This window comes from Schistocerca cancellata, chromosome 12 (genome assembly GCF_023864275.1).
Source record: "Schistocerca cancellata isolate TAMUIC-IGC-003103 chromosome 12, iqSchCanc2.1, whole genome shotgun sequence".
NCBI lineage: Eukaryota > Metazoa > Arthropoda > Insecta > Orthoptera > Acrididae > Schistocerca > Schistocerca cancellata.
The window spans coordinates 144,436,438-144,451,918 of NC_064637.1; the positions used below are offsets into that span (position 1 = coordinate 144,436,438).

General features: G+C 43.2%; 1 long non-coding RNA gene and 1 other non-coding gene across 2 annotated transcripts in view; one reads left to right on the forward strand and one right to left on the reverse strand.

Annotated features, from left to right (window-relative positions):
* The first annotated feature begins 5,332 nt into the window (after positions 1–5,332).
* Positions 5,333–5,406, forward strand: Trnat-ugu (transfer RNA threonine (anticodon UGU)). The gene has a single exon. It is a non-coding gene; the product is annotated as a tRNA-Thr (tRNA).
* Positions 5,407–7,286: 1,880 nt separating this feature from the next.
* LOC126109823 (uncharacterized) overlaps positions 7,287–15,481 on the reverse strand; it is a 66,682-nt gene continuing 58,487 nt past the window's right edge. The window contains exon 3 of the long non-coding RNA XR_007523735.1: positions 7,287–7,349. This is a non-coding gene — a long non-coding RNA (uncharacterized LOC126109823). The remainder of the gene's footprint in view (positions 7,350–15,481) is intronic.

Below are 15,481 nucleotides of genomic sequence, written 5' to 3' on the forward strand. Positions count from 1 at the left end.
TGTCCATTCCGTTCAACTGCTCTTCCAAGTCCTTTGCTGTCTCTGACACAATTACAATGTCATCGGCGAACCTCAAAGTTTTTATTTCTTCTCCATGGATTTTAATACCTACTCCGAATTTTTCTTTTGTTTGCTTTATTGCTTGCTCAATATACAGATTGAATAACATCGGGGAGAGGCTACAACCCTGTCTCACTCCCTTCCCAACCGCTGCTTCCCTTTCCTGTCCCTCGACTCTTATAACTGCCATCTGGTTTCTGTACAAATTGTAAATAGCCTTTCGCTCCCTGTATTTTTCCCCTACCACCTTTAGAATTTGAAAGAGAGTATTCCAGTCAACATTGTCAAAAGCTTTCTCTAAGTCTACAAATGCTAGAAACGTAGGTTTGCCTTTCCTTAATCTTTCTTCTAAGATAAGTCGTAAGGTCAGTATTGCCTCACGTGTTCCAGTATTTCTACGGAATCCAAACTGATCTTCGCCAAGGTGGGCTTCTACTAGTTTTTCCATTCGTCTGTAAAAAATTCGCGTTAGTATTTTGCAACTGTGGCTTGTTAAACTGATTGTTTGGTATTTTTCACATCTGTCAACACCTGCATTCTTTGGGATTGAAATTATTATATTCTTCTTGAAGTCTGAGGGTATTTCGCCTGTCTCATACATCTTAACAGTTCCTTGGGGACCGCCGGATCTTAGTTCTGTTTTACTCGATGACTTTCCGTCTATTACTACGAACTATGGCCTTTCTACCAGTAAATCACGAATTCAGTCGCACAACTGAGACGATATTCCATGGGCAGTTTGATTAGAAGACGATTGTGGGGAACGCTGTCGAAAGCCTTCTGGAAATCTAAAAACATAGAATCAATTTGGCATCCCCTGTCGATAGCACTCATTACTTAGTGAGTATAAAGAGCAAGTTGTGTTCCACAACAACGATTTTTTTGAATCCGTGCTGACTATATGTCAATAAATCGTTTTCTTCGAGGTAATTCGTAGTGTTCCAAACCCTACTGCAAAACGACGTTAGTGATATGGGCCTGTAATTCAGCAGATTACTCCTATTTCCGTTTTTGGGTGTTGGTGTGACTTAAGCAATTTTCCAGTCTTTAGGTACGGATCTTTCTGTGAGCAGGCTGTTGTATACAATTGGTAAATATGGAGCTATATTTTATCAGCATACTCTGAAAGGAACCTGACTGGCATACACAGCGGTATTATGGTATCATGAAATTCTGAATATTAGTTCTGGACAGATGCTCAGTAGAGCTACTTAATTTCAGGAAGCGACATTATGTGCACTGCCGATAGACAGATACAAAAGTACAAAAAAGTGACTCTATGTATTTTTTTTTTTACTAATTAACGTGTGCACTGCACGGCTTGTTATAAAGAAAATTTTGTAAATAGGTTTAATAATAATGATGTACAGTATTACTGAAAATTATGTGTCCTGTAAGATATACAAGAACTAGAGCTGGTTCGAGAAAATTTTAAACAGAAGTAACATATCTTTTGCCCTCCCCCCCCTCCACCCCTCATATAAGTTCCTCTTATGTGGCCTCATGGTAAAATTTTTAAAAATGCATCAGTTCCGTTGATCGTGGATATGGGATATTTTTTCTCTCAACTTATGTTCTCCATAGGAATATTTATGTTACTTCTATCATTTCGTTTGCCCTCCTCCTCTCACATAAGTTCCTCTTATGTGGGCTCACGGTAAAATTCTTAAAAATAGATCTGTTGCGTTGATCGTAGAAGTGGGTTATTTTTTCTCTAATTAAGTTCTCCATAAATGTAACAGAAATAAATTCATGAGTTTCATTCCAGTGCTAAATACTAAAAGGAAGAATAGCTCGTTATCATTTAATTCCTGAGATCTTTAAAAGCTATTAGTGAGAGCAAAAAGAGGTAGACCTATTGTACCGTTCTAGCTTCAATAAAATTGTGGTATGAAACTGAATAAAAGGAAAATTTTTTAGGAATTTCTGTTTTATTAATTTAAATTTTCAGTTCTTCAGTTTACGAACTATTAGGATATCCAGCGGAGAAGCTTGAATAGAAATAGAAACAAGCATCTAATTTTATATGTAAAGAAAACTCTCAAGTAAGTACTAGGGTAATCCCAAAAGTAAGGTCTCCTATTTTTTTATAAGTACAGAGACCTGTTTATTTCTACAATGGTCTACATCAGTTTACAGCTTGAACATTTAGCTATTTTTCGACATAATCGCCATTTCTGTCGATGCATTTTTGTAGACGCTGTGGCAGTTTTTGTATGCCTATGTCCTACCAGCTCGTCGCCATGCTGTTCAGAAAGTTATGAACTGGCGTGATTGTTGCTTGGTCTCAGGTGTTTAGTGGTATGCCCATGTTTCGTCACCCGTGACAACTGAGTCCAGAAAGTTGTCCTGTTCGGCTGCAAGGCGGTGAAGAAATGCGCGGGAAGCGTCAACTCGTTGCCGCCTGTGGTCCTCAGTCGGCATGCGTGGCACCCGTCTTGCGCCCACCTTCCGGTAGTTCAGTGTTTCCGTTAAAATTCTGTGAGCGGTGCTTCGGGAAACCTCAGGAACCAACGTGCAGAGATGATCCAGGGTGATCCGCCGATCTTCACGCATTCTTTGCTCAACCTTCAACACTGTCTCCTCAGAAACTGACGGTCTCCCGCTCCTTTGTTCGTCGTGGATTTCGGTCCGACCAGCTGCACTCTCTCTACACCACTTACGATCATTTTTGTCATCCACCATACACTTCCGTCAATTGGCGATGGATTTCAATCGGCGCAGTGCCCTTTGCGTTCAGAAACCGAATAACTGCGCGCAATTCGCACTTGGCGGTAACATCCGACGGGAGCTCCATTCTCATCGGCTGCCAAGCCAAGACCGATCGCCTCAGCGTGGCGTGCGCATGTTTACACACTGCGCGTGAAGCACTCTTCATAACAGTGTGACGTTCTGTATCATCATCATCATCAATGTGGTGTCACCGCCAGACACCACACTTGCTAGGTGGTAGCTTTTAAATCGGCCGCGGTCCGCTAGTATACGACCGACCCGCGTGTCGCCACTGTCAGTGATGGCAGACCGAGCGCCGGCACACGGCAGGTCTAGAGATAGATCCTAGCACTCGTCCCAGTTGTATAGCCGACTTAGCGAGCAATGGTTCACTGACAAATACGCTCTCATTTGCCGAGACGATAGTTAGCATAGCCTTCAGCTACGTCAATTGCTACGACCTAGCAAGGCGCCAATATCATTTAATATTTATCTATGGATGCCTGTACCGTCAGACCGATGTTCTCCAATAGTGGATTAAAGTTAAGTATTCCAAGAGCTTCGTACTTTATTTGCTACTATAATTTCCCTTAACTGTTCCAGACCTCACGCCAGTCTGCGTGAGCTTTAACGCGTGCCTTTCGGCCTCCTCTAGCTACAAGGTGTTGGCTCTTCTGCCAACACTTCAATCATCATCATCATCATCATCATTTAAGACTGATTATGCCTTTCAGCGTTCAGTCTGGAGCATATCCCCCCTTATACAGTTCCTCCATGATCCCCTATTCAGTGCTAACACTGGTGCCTCTTCTGATGTTAAACCTATTACTTCAAAACCATTCTTAACCGAATCCAGGTACCTTCTCCTCGGTCTGCCCCGACTCCTACCCTCTACTGCTGACGTTCTGTATTTATAAAAAAAAATAGGAGACCTTAGTTTTGGGATTACCCTCGTAGTTAAATTATAAGTGATTTTCCATGAAAGTAATTGAAAATTGATAAAGGTGGTGGAAATGTTTGTGTGTGCAACCAAAAAGGATGACACAGAGCCGTGTGTGTCGTACGAGACGAAAATCACACGGTACACCTGGATTCGACCAGAGGAGACAGCACCAACGATTTAAACTGACATGACCGCCGGTCAAATGGGCTCAGCTGAAAATACTTGCAATAAGCTCTGAGCCACAATACATTTATTATTTATTTATAAATGTAATAAAATTTTTGTTATTAGGCTATATATACAAGGTGTGTCGCAATTAGTAGTGAATACTAATACGGCTGAAAACAGACGGTAGAAGAATCAAATACGTTTGAGTAAACAAGTCGTTTGTGAGATAATTGCAAATATCTGGTTACGTCACTAGAAATATTTTTCTAGCTTGTGCAAATGTATACGAAATATAAACAGTTATTTTAAGTCCCCATGTAATTGAGCTTAAATTCCGATAAGACAACGTATGATACTTTGTAAAATTTACGTATAGGATATACCCTTGCACTCTATGTATGATGTATGTACATAACAGGCATCAAAAGACTTGTTATGGACTTTTTTTTATTAAAGGTTTATTATCTAATAAAAACCGCTGATGTAACTGGAATTGATAGCTGTCTGGGAAGTGGAAACGTTTGACTTAATTTCAAACGTCGTAATCGATGTTTTTGAAAAGCCTACAGCTGTCATTAATTAATTATATAATGAAATACTGCACTAGTTACGTATTTTGTAATGCTTAACGATGTGTTTCGAGAATTTTTAATTTCAAACGTCATAATTGATGCTTTTGGAAAGTATCAATTCATTAACTAATGAAATACTGCACTAGTTACGTATTTTTTCATGCTTAGCACGACGCGTTTCGAGAATTTTTCCTCGTTGTCAAGTGCAAATATGTACATAAGTATTTTGTATAGTGTTTGAATATGTGTTATTCTGCGTCTCTTGCACTGTACTCGTCTTTTTGTCATCAGGTACTATGCCTCATCAGTTATGTAGAAAACCACACATACACACGCAAACTAGCACTCACATTGTTTGTTTGTGTAACATCACAAAAAATACATACGTAAATGCTGCACTTGACAGCGAGAATAAATTCTCGAAACGCGTTTTGCTCAGCATGACTACAATACGTAACCAGCGTTGTGTTTACACTAAAAACATTTGGGCAAAACAAAGTGAGTGACGATGTCAACTAGCCTCCACGTGGCCGTACGCTGAAACAAGCTAAATATGGTTCGACAAAGGTGCCACGATGATCACAGCGATCACGTTCCACAACACGCCTCCCGCCTCCCGCGAAATCCACATGTCCGAAAGAACCGATACCATCTTAGTAAATATATAGTTACAGCTCACCGGCCGGTTGACCATCTTCTTCTTCTGTGCGAATGCGCAAACAGTGCCCGAACTCTCACGGGAATCGGCAACGCGCCGTGAGTAATGAGTATAATGGGCGGGGGCACTACGAATGTAGTGCGGAACAATACGTTGATAATGTGGGTTTGGCGGGAGGCAGGACAGAGATAAATGCCTGCAGTCTCGCTATCCTCTGTGTCCTTGGTGGCTCAGATGGATAGAGCGCCTGCCATGTGAGCAGGAGATCCTGGGTTCGAGTCCCGGTCGGGGCACACATTTTCATCTGTCCCCGTTGACGTATGTCAACGCCCGTAAGCAGCTAAGGCTGTTCATTTCATTGTAATTTCACTTTAACTGGCTGCTTGTCCGAAAGAACAGATACCATTTTAGTAAATACGAGTGGAATCGAACACTTCAGTTAAATGGCGGGCTGCCGTGCGACGCACCTGGAAGTAGAGATGGGGGATCCGCTCCTGAACTGATTCATAGAGTTGAATCTTTCAAAGGAGTGAACAATCAGTGATTCAGAAAAAAAGAACGGTAGCTCCACACGTTTCCCACAGCAGAGAGAGAGAGAGAGAGAGAGAGACAGAGAGACAGAGAGTCGGAGCAGATCAGCGGCGCCTCTGCTGGTCACAGCACAGTGCACGCCACACAACACAGCCAGCGCTGGCCTCTGCCCTGCTTCTGCCTTGGCTGCCTGCATTGTGCAGTGCCCCACTGGATTTTGTGTTTCACATATGCCGTGCCGTCTCTGTGCGTCGTCTGCCGCGTGCAGTGTCTGGCGCAGCTTAACTTCGCATCGCACTCTGTCGGCGATCGTTTCAGTCGCACGTCCTGCCCTCTGGGCAGTTGATGCGAGCAACAGGACATAGAGCCACCTAGCGGATAACACGGGAACTACTTGCAACAACCTGCTCGCAAGGGAACGGACGATTTGTCTTGGAGCGGGTGAGTTCACCGCTCCCCCCACCCTCGGAACTAGCCCGCTCAACGCTCACCCCACCATTCTCGACTCTAGCCAGAGCATTGAGCAAAGCAACTCAGGTGTCACTCTGGTCTCTGCGGTCTTAGCTCACGCAGTAATACAGGTCGCGGCTCGACCTGCTTGACTCAGCGCCTCTGCATCGGAGTTCGTCTATACTGGATATTGTTCTTCATAGTAATACCGGTATGTATATTACATAATTATGTTATGTATACATCATTTGTTTTTATTTTATTTTTATTTGTTTAAACTGATCAGATGAGGTTCCTGACGACTCCTCTTACTATAGGATTTTTTATTATGGACACTCGAATTTACGCTTCAATTACGAGCGAACCGATAAACGTATAGCAAAATGTGATACACCAATATTTTCCTTGTTTTATTCTGCGTAAGACTATATGCAGCACTTTGGTCTTACAGTCAAATTTATATATTTTTTTCTTATTGTAGTACGGATTTTGCGATTTTAGGCGTCTTCGGAAGGAAACGTTCACTTTAAAAATATATGGCTTGTGATGTATTTGTACGAGGTTAATGAAATTTTAATACATTGTAGCCAAATACATTGTTAATGTAAATCTCAAGTTACAACATTTTCCGATCACCCAAAAAACCACAATAGTGCAAAATAAATCAATAATCAAAAACTTTGTCATATCGTGGAAATTTCAATAAACAATACAAAATTCTTACTCATTATCTGTGTTACTTCAAAATAGGATCAATTAAGATCAAAATACAGGTATAGTACTGGAATAAACCAAGTTTAAAGGGCAATGTGCCTTCCATTTATTTTCTATTGTGAATGAGTTGTGAGTCATGAAAAAGAGCTAGTTCATTTCAGGGAGTGAACAGTTCTGATCCGATCTCTGAAAAGAACAGTTTTGCCCATCTCTACCTGGAAGGCGGGCGTGGGGCCCAGGCCGGGGGCGAGCGTGGCGGCGGCGGCGGCGGCGGCGGCGGCGTCGTTGCCGTTGTCGCGGTCTGCGGCGGCGTCGTCGTCCTCCAGGCTGGAGTAGCTGGCCGTGGTGGCGTCCGAGTCGCCCTCGGAGTGGCTGCAGCCCGAGGCGCGGCCCTCCTCCTCCGAGTGGACGCTGCTGCTGGAGCCGCTGGAGCTGCAGCCGCCCCCGGTCAGCGCCGCCCCCGAGCTCACGTGGTTCCCGTTGTCGTCGTCCTCGCCTTCGCCGCTGTTCCCGTTGCTGCTGTCCAGGCTCGCGGCTTCCACTGCGGACACGTGCCCCCAATTATTAATTAAGTTCTACTTTTGCTGAACACCTCCTGATAGCCAGTCATACGCCTAAACATTTAGAAGACACTGTTATCCTACACAGAGAAGTGAAAGGGCGTAGATTAGATCTGTGGCAAGAGTTACAAATTCTCAAACATCTTGAGCTCAAGGACGGCAATATACTGAACGACCAGTTCAACCTTGCTTGTAGACAATTTTTCGAAGGCTTTAAACCTGTACTGTTTATGGTATAACATTAATGCTGGTAACCTTAGTGGTTTACTTCCTCAGGAAGCTATGATGCACCTTCAATGTTTTAAGCTCACTACCCGTTATGTAATGGTGGTTTTCTCACGATGTATGTTTGCTACTACATCGGTCCTTATGTGATTTTGCCTGGCTCTAAAATTTTGGTTTTCCCTATGAATGTGTATTAACAGGATCGTGTACCAGTGTTCGTAATTCTTTCTTGACAAGAGCCATTAATGTCAATTTTGAAGTTCTGACATATACAGGGTGTTACAAAAAGGTACGGCCAAACTTTCAGGAAACATTCCTCACACACAAAGAAAGAAAATATGTTATGTGGACATGTGTTCGGAAACGCTTACTTTCCATGTTAGAGCTCATTTTATTACTTCTCTTCAAATCACATTAATCATGGAATGGAAACACACAGCAACAGAACGTAACAGCGTGACTTCAAACACTTTGTTACAGGAAATGTTCAAAATGTCCTCCGTTAGCGACGATACATGCATCCACCCTCCGTCCCATGGAATCCTTGATGCGCTGATGCAGCCCTGGAGAATGACGTATTGTATCACAGCCGTCCACAATACGAGCACGAAGAGTCTCTACATTTGGTACCGGGGTTGCGTAGACAAGAGCTTTCAAACGCCCCCATAAATTAAAGTAAAGAGGGTTGAGGTCAGGAGAGCGTGGAGGCCATGGAATTGGTCCGCCTCTACCAATCCATCGGTCATCGAATCTGTTGTTGAGAAGCGTACGAATACTTCGACTGGAATGTGCAGGAGCTCCATCGTGCATGAACCACATGTTGTGTCGTACTTGTAAAGGCACATGTTCTAGCAGCACAGGTAGAGTATCCCGTATGAAATCATGGCGGTGAATCGAGGAAGTACAGTACATACTGACGAAACTAAAATGAGCTCTAACATGGAAATTACGCGTTTCCGGACACATGTCCACATTACATCTTTTCTTTATTTGTGTGTGAGGAATGTTTCCTGAAAGCTTGGCCGTACCTTTCTGTAACACCCTGTATACCGTTTGTGGGCTTCACTAATATAGTAATGTAATTTTTTATATTTTGGCTGTATATGCCAGTAGGCGTAAGTTTCTCGGCGTAAGCGCCACCTGCTTTTTTGATGTATAACTACATCATTTGTACCAATGCTCCCATACTGTTATAACGGGAGTGTTAATTTCCTTCCTTTTTTATTGTTACTTTACCTAAGGACGTTATTAATACTGATAATTTACACGTTGCCTTTGTACGCCAATTGGCACGTTTCTCGCCACGAGCGCCATCTGCCCTGGTTTCAGAGTAACTACGCTCGCCGATTACACTCAGTCCATGTACTATTTTATATGTACGTGACAAACCCTAATTCTAGGGCTATATTTCATTTTTGACAAATGGGTCTATCCCGACATTTGTAAAAACGGCGACGGTACATTAGTCCTTACTAATGTAAAATTGTAAGTACCAGTCGTTGTTATCATATTTCTGTAATGCAAGAGTTCTCTAATTTGTGTTAAAATTTATTCTTGGCTTAAGTTTCATACTTTCCTAATGTAAGCAATGATGTTCACTCTCCTTAGGCTACCTCCTGAAGAAGACAAATTTATATATGTCTAAACCTAGGTAAAGAATCTCTTTATCCATTGCAACTGGTCGGCTGTTATAATTTTATTACGTGGAACCGTTGTTGTTGTGCAGCTATGTTTAAAATATTAATTATAAATTAGAATTCTATGGTGTCACGGGCAGTGCTGGAAAATGGTTCAAGTCATAGCTCACTAACAGGAAACAAAGGGTGTCAGTGCAAGGGACTAGTGAATTAAGTCATCAGTCATCATCAGAATGGGAAGAAATTACATGTGGTGTCCCACAAGGATCCATCTTAGAGCCATTGCTTTTTCTTGTGTACATTAATGATCTACATCTACATCCATACTCCGCAAGCCACCTGACGGTGTGTGGCGGAGGGTACCTCGAGTACCTCTGTCGGTTCTCCCTTCTATTCCAGTCTCGTATTGTTCGTGGAAAGAAGGATTGTCAGTATGCCTCTGTGTGGGCTCTAATATCTCTGATTTTATTCTCATGGTCTCTTCGCGAGATATACGTAGGAGGGAGCAATATACTGCTTGACTCCTCGGTGAAGGTATGTTCTCGAAACTTCAACAAAAGTCCGTACCGAGCTACTGAGCGTCTCTCCTGCAGAGCCTTCCACTGGAGTTTATCTATCATCTCCGTGACGCTTTCGCGATTACTAAATGATCCTGTAACGAAGCGCGCTGCTCTCCGTTGGATCTTCTCTATCTCTTCTATCAACCCTATCTGGTACAGATCCCACACTGCTGAGCAGTATTCGAGCAGTGGGCGAACAAGTGTACTGTAACCTACTTCCTTTGTTTTTGGATTGCATTTCCTTAGAATTCTTCCAATGAATCTCAGTCTGGCATCTGCTTTACCGACGATCAACTTTATATGATCATTCCATTTTAAACCACTCCTAATGCCTACTCCCGGATAATTTATGGAATTAACTGCTTCCAGTTGCTGACCTGCTATATTGTAGCTAAATGATAAGGGATCTTTCTTTCTATGTATTCGCAGCACATTACACTTCTCTACATTGAGATTGAATTGCCATTCCCTGCACCATGCGTCAATTCGCTGCAGATCCTCCTGCATTTCAGTACAGTTTTCCATTGTTACAATCTCTCGATATACCATCACATCATCCGCAAAAAGCCTCAGTGAACTTCCGATGTCATACACAAGGTCGTTTATGTATATTGTGAATAGCAACGGTCCTACGACAGTCCCCTGCGGCACACCTGAAATCACTCTTCCTTCGGAAGACACCTCTCCATTGAGAATGACATGCTGCGTTCTGTTAGCTAGGAACTCTTCAATCCAATCACACAACTGGTCTGATAGTCCATACGCTCTTACTTTGTTCATTGAACGACTGTGGGGAACTGTATCAAACGCCTTGCGGAAGTCGAGAAACACGGCATCTACCTGGGAACCCGTGTCTATGGCCCTCTGAGTCTCGTGGACGAATAGGGCAAGCTGGGTTTCACATGATCGTCTTTTTCGAAACCCCTGCTGATTCCTACAGAGTAGATTTTTAGTGTCCAGGAAAGTCGTTACACTCGAACATAATACGTGTCCCAAAATTCTACAACTGATCGACGTTAGAGATATAGGTCTATAGTTCTGCACATCTGTTCGACGTCCCTTCTTGAAAACGGGGATGACCTGTGCCCTTTTCCAATCCTTTGGAACGCTACGCTCTTCTAGAGACCTACGGTACACCGCTGCAAGAAGGGGGCAAATTCCTTCGCGTACTCTGTGTAAAATCGAACTGGTATACCGTCAGGTCCAGCGGCCTTTCCTCTTTTGAGTGATTTTAATTGTTTCTCTATCCCTCTGTCGTCTATATCGATATCTACCATTTTGTCATCTGTGCGACAATCTAGAGAAGGAACTACAGTGCAGACTTCCTCTGTGAAACAGCTTTGGAAAAGGACATTTAGTATTTCGGCCTTTAGTCTGTCCTCCTCTGTTTCAGTACCATTTTGGTCACCGAGTGTCTGATCTCTCATGAGTTACACTGCCGGAAGCAGAGTTGGTTTTGTTTGCAGATGACACAAGGATTGCAATAAATAGTATGTCGAGTGTAGTTCTAGAAAGGTCTGTTAATGGTATTTTCATGGATATTAATAAATGGTTTAAAGCCAACTCACTCACATTAAACTTCGAAAAGACTCACTATACGCAATTCAGAACCTGTAAGAGGTTTCCACCCAGCATATGCATAAAGTATGAAGAAGAGCAGATAGAAGAGGTTGACAGTCTTAAATTCCTGGGATTACAACTTGATAATAAATTCAGTTGGGAGGAGCACCCTACAGAACTGCAGAAACGCCTTAACAAATCTGTATTTGCAATTCGAGTGTTAGCAGACATAGGCGACATAAAAATGAAAAAGCTTGCATACTTTGCCTACTTTAATTCCGTAATGTCATATAGTATAATATTTGGGGGTAACTCTTCAAGTCAAACAAAAGTTTTCAGAGTCCAAAAGCATGTAATACGTATTATTTGTGGAGTAAATTCGCGGACGTCCTGTAGAAACTTCTTCAAAGAACTGGGTATACTAACTGCTGCCTCTCAGAATATTTACTCCTTAATGACATTTGTCCTAAATAATATATCTCTTTTTCCAACAAACAGCTCAGTTCATACAAACAATACCAGGAACAAAAATGATCTGCACAAGGACTTAAAAGCACATACTTTAGTTCAAAAAGGGGTCCACTATCAGAAACACTCATCTTCAATAATTTGACACCAAACATAAAAAATTTAGTTACAAATAAAGGAGTTTAAAAGGAGCTTGAAAGACTTACCAGTGGCCAACTCCTTCTACTCCATTGACGAATTTTTTAATAGAAACAAACGATGTATTGTATATATTCATACTATTAGTATTGTTAATTCAGCTTAAAAAATTATGCATTGTATATACTCATACTATTAGTATTCTTAATTCAGCTTAAAAAAATTATGTGTTGTATATACTCAAACTATCGGTATTGTTATTTCAGCTTAAAAAAAATCTGACATGTTCCACATCCACGAGGATCTCGTCAGCACGGACCTATGGAACGAAAAACTAATCTAATCACATTCCTATATTCTGAGCGAACAAACAGTCAAGTGGTACATTTAGCTGGTAAAGCGCCTTAGTCAGAAAGGGTTGTCTGCCTCCAGCACAACGGATCCTTCCTCATATTCTGGGTGAACAAACAGCCATGTGGCATGTTTAGCTGCATTGACCCCAAATGGGTAGGCACAGGATTTTCTTCGTCCATGCACAATGGACCCTTTCCTTCTATTCTGGGCAATCAAACAGCCATGTGACATATTTAGCAGGACTCGCTCGGTGTGGGTACATTCAGCACCCAAACAGAAAGGATTTTCGTCCTCCATACACAGTGGAGCCTTTCCTCGTATTCTGGCTGAACAAACAGCTACACTGAAGCGCCAAAGAAAGTGGTATAGGCATGTCCATTGAAATACAGAGTTATGTGCCGGCCATTGTGGCCGAGCGGTTCTAGGCGCTACGGTCTGGAACCGCGCGACCGCTACGGTCGCAGGTTCGAATCCTGCCTCGGGCATGGATGTATGTGATGTCCTTAGGTTAGTTAGGTTTAAGTAGTTGTGAGTTCTAGGGGACTGATGACCTCAGAAGTTGAGTCCCATAGTGCTCAGAGCCATTTGAACCATTTGAGAGATATGTAAAGAGGCGGAATACGGCGCTGCTTTTGGCAACGCACTTATAAGACAAGTGTCTGGCGCAGTTGTTAGATCGGTTACTGCTCCTACAGTGGCAGGTTATCAGGATTTAAGTGAGTTTGAACGTGGTGTTACAGTCGGTGCGTGGGCGATGCGACCCAGCATTTCCGAGGTAGCGATGAAGTGGGGATTTCCTGTACGGCCATTTCACGAATGTACCGTGAGTATCAGGTATCCGGTAAAATACGAGGGCAGTTCAATAAGTAATGCAACACATTTTTTTTCTGAAACAGGGGTTGTTTTATTCAGCATTGAAATACACCAGGTTATTCCCCAATCTTTTAGCTACACAACACTAGTTTTCAACGTAATCTCCATTCAATGCTACGGCCTTACGACACCTTGAAATGAGGGCCTGTATGCCTGCACGGTACCATTCCACTGGTCGATGTCGGAGCCAACGTCGTACTGCATCAATAACTTCTTCATCATCCGCGTAGTGCCTCCCACGGATTGCGTCCTTCATTGGGCCAAACATATGGAAATCCGACGGTGCGAGATCGGGGCTGTAGGGCGCATGAGGAAGAACAGTCCACTGAAGTTTTGTGAGCTCCTCTCGGGTGCGAAGACTTGTGTGAGGTCTTGCGTTGTCATGAAGAAGGAGAAGTTCGTTCAGATTTTTGTGCCTACGAACATGCTGAAGTCGTTTCTTCAATTTCTGAAGAGTAGCACAATACACTTCAGAGTTGATCGTTTGACCATGGGGAAAGACATCGAACAGAATAACCCCTTCAGCGTCCCAGAAGACTGTAACTGTGACTTTACCGGCTGAGGGTATGGCTTTAAACTTTTTCTTGGTAGGGGAGTGGGTGTGGCGCCACTCCATTGATTGCCGTTTTGTTTCTGGTTCGATGTGATGAACCCATGTTTCATCGCCTGTAACAATCTTTGACAAGAAATTGTCACCCTCAGCCACATGACGAGCAAGCAATTCCGCACAGATGGTTCTCCTTTGCTCTTTGTGGTGTTCGGTTAGACAACGAGGGACCCAGCGGGAACAAACCTTTGAATATCCCAACTGGTGAACAATTGTGACAGCACTACCAACAGAGATGTCAAGTTGAGCACTGAGTTGTTTGATGGTGATCCGTCGATCATCTCGAACGAGTGTGTTCGCACGCTCCGCCATTGCAGGAGTCACAGCTGTGCACGGCCGGCCCGCACGCGGGAGATCAGACAGTCTTGCTTGACCTTGCGGCGATGATGACACACGCTTTGCCCAACGACTCACCGTGCTTTTGTCCACTGCCAGATCACCGTAGACATTCTGCAAGCGCCTATGAATGTCTGAGATGCCCTGGTTTTCCGCCAAAAGAAACTCGATCACTGCCCGTTGTTTGCAACGCACATCCGTTACAGACGCCATTTTAACAGCTCCGTACAGCGCTGCCACCTGTCGGAAGTCAATGAAACTATACGAGACGAAGCGGGAATGTTTGAAAATATTCCACAAGAAATTTCCGGTTTTTTCAACCAAAACTGGCCGAGAAAAAAAATGTGTTGCATTACTTATTGAACTGCCCTCGTATTAAACCTCCGACTTCGCTGCCGCCGGAAAAGGATCCTGCAAGAACAGGACCAAAACGACTGTACAGAATCTTTCAACGTGACAGAAATGCGACCCTTCCGCAAATTGCCGCAGAATTCAGAGCTGGGCCATCAACAAGTGGCAGAATGCAAACCATTCAACGAAACATCATCGATACGGGCTTTCGGAGCCAAAGGCCCTCTCGTGTCCCCTCGATGACTGCATGAGCAAAGCTTTACGCCTCGCTTGGGCCTGTCAACACCGACATCGGACTGTTGGTGACTGGAAAAACGCCGTCTGGCCAGATGAGTGTCGTTTCAAATTGTATCAAATCGATGGACGTGTGCAGGTATGGAGGCAAAATCATGAATCCATGGGGCCTGCGTATCAGCACGGGACTGTTCAAGGTGATGGAGGCTGTGTAGTGGTGTGGGGGGGGGGGGTGCAGGTGGAGTAATATGGGACCCCTGATATGTCTAGATATGAGTCTTGTAACGTTCCCTGGCAGCACGCACGCTATTAATAAAATGAAATGACATTTAATTGTACTATGTACGCCGCTATGAAGCAATTCGTATGTACTGTAATTGTTTAACAAAAAATATTACTTAATTTTGTATAAAGGACGTTCGTTATTATTGTAATATTTTCTGTAATAATATTCTCGATGTATTTATGATTGTAATATTTCTATACTCATAATGTAATTGTTGTTGTTGTTGTGGTCTTCAGTCCTGAGACTGGTTTGATGCAGCTCTCCATGCTACTCTATCCTGTGCAAGCTTCTTCATCTCCCAGTATCTACTGCAACCTACATCCTTCTGCATCTGCTTAGTGTATTCATCTCTTGGTCTCCCTCTACGATTTTTACCCTCCACACTGCCCTCCAATGCTAAATTTGTGATCCCTTGATGCCTCAAAACATGTCCTACCAACCGATCCCTTCTTCTAGTCAAGTTGTGCCACAAACTTCTCTTCTC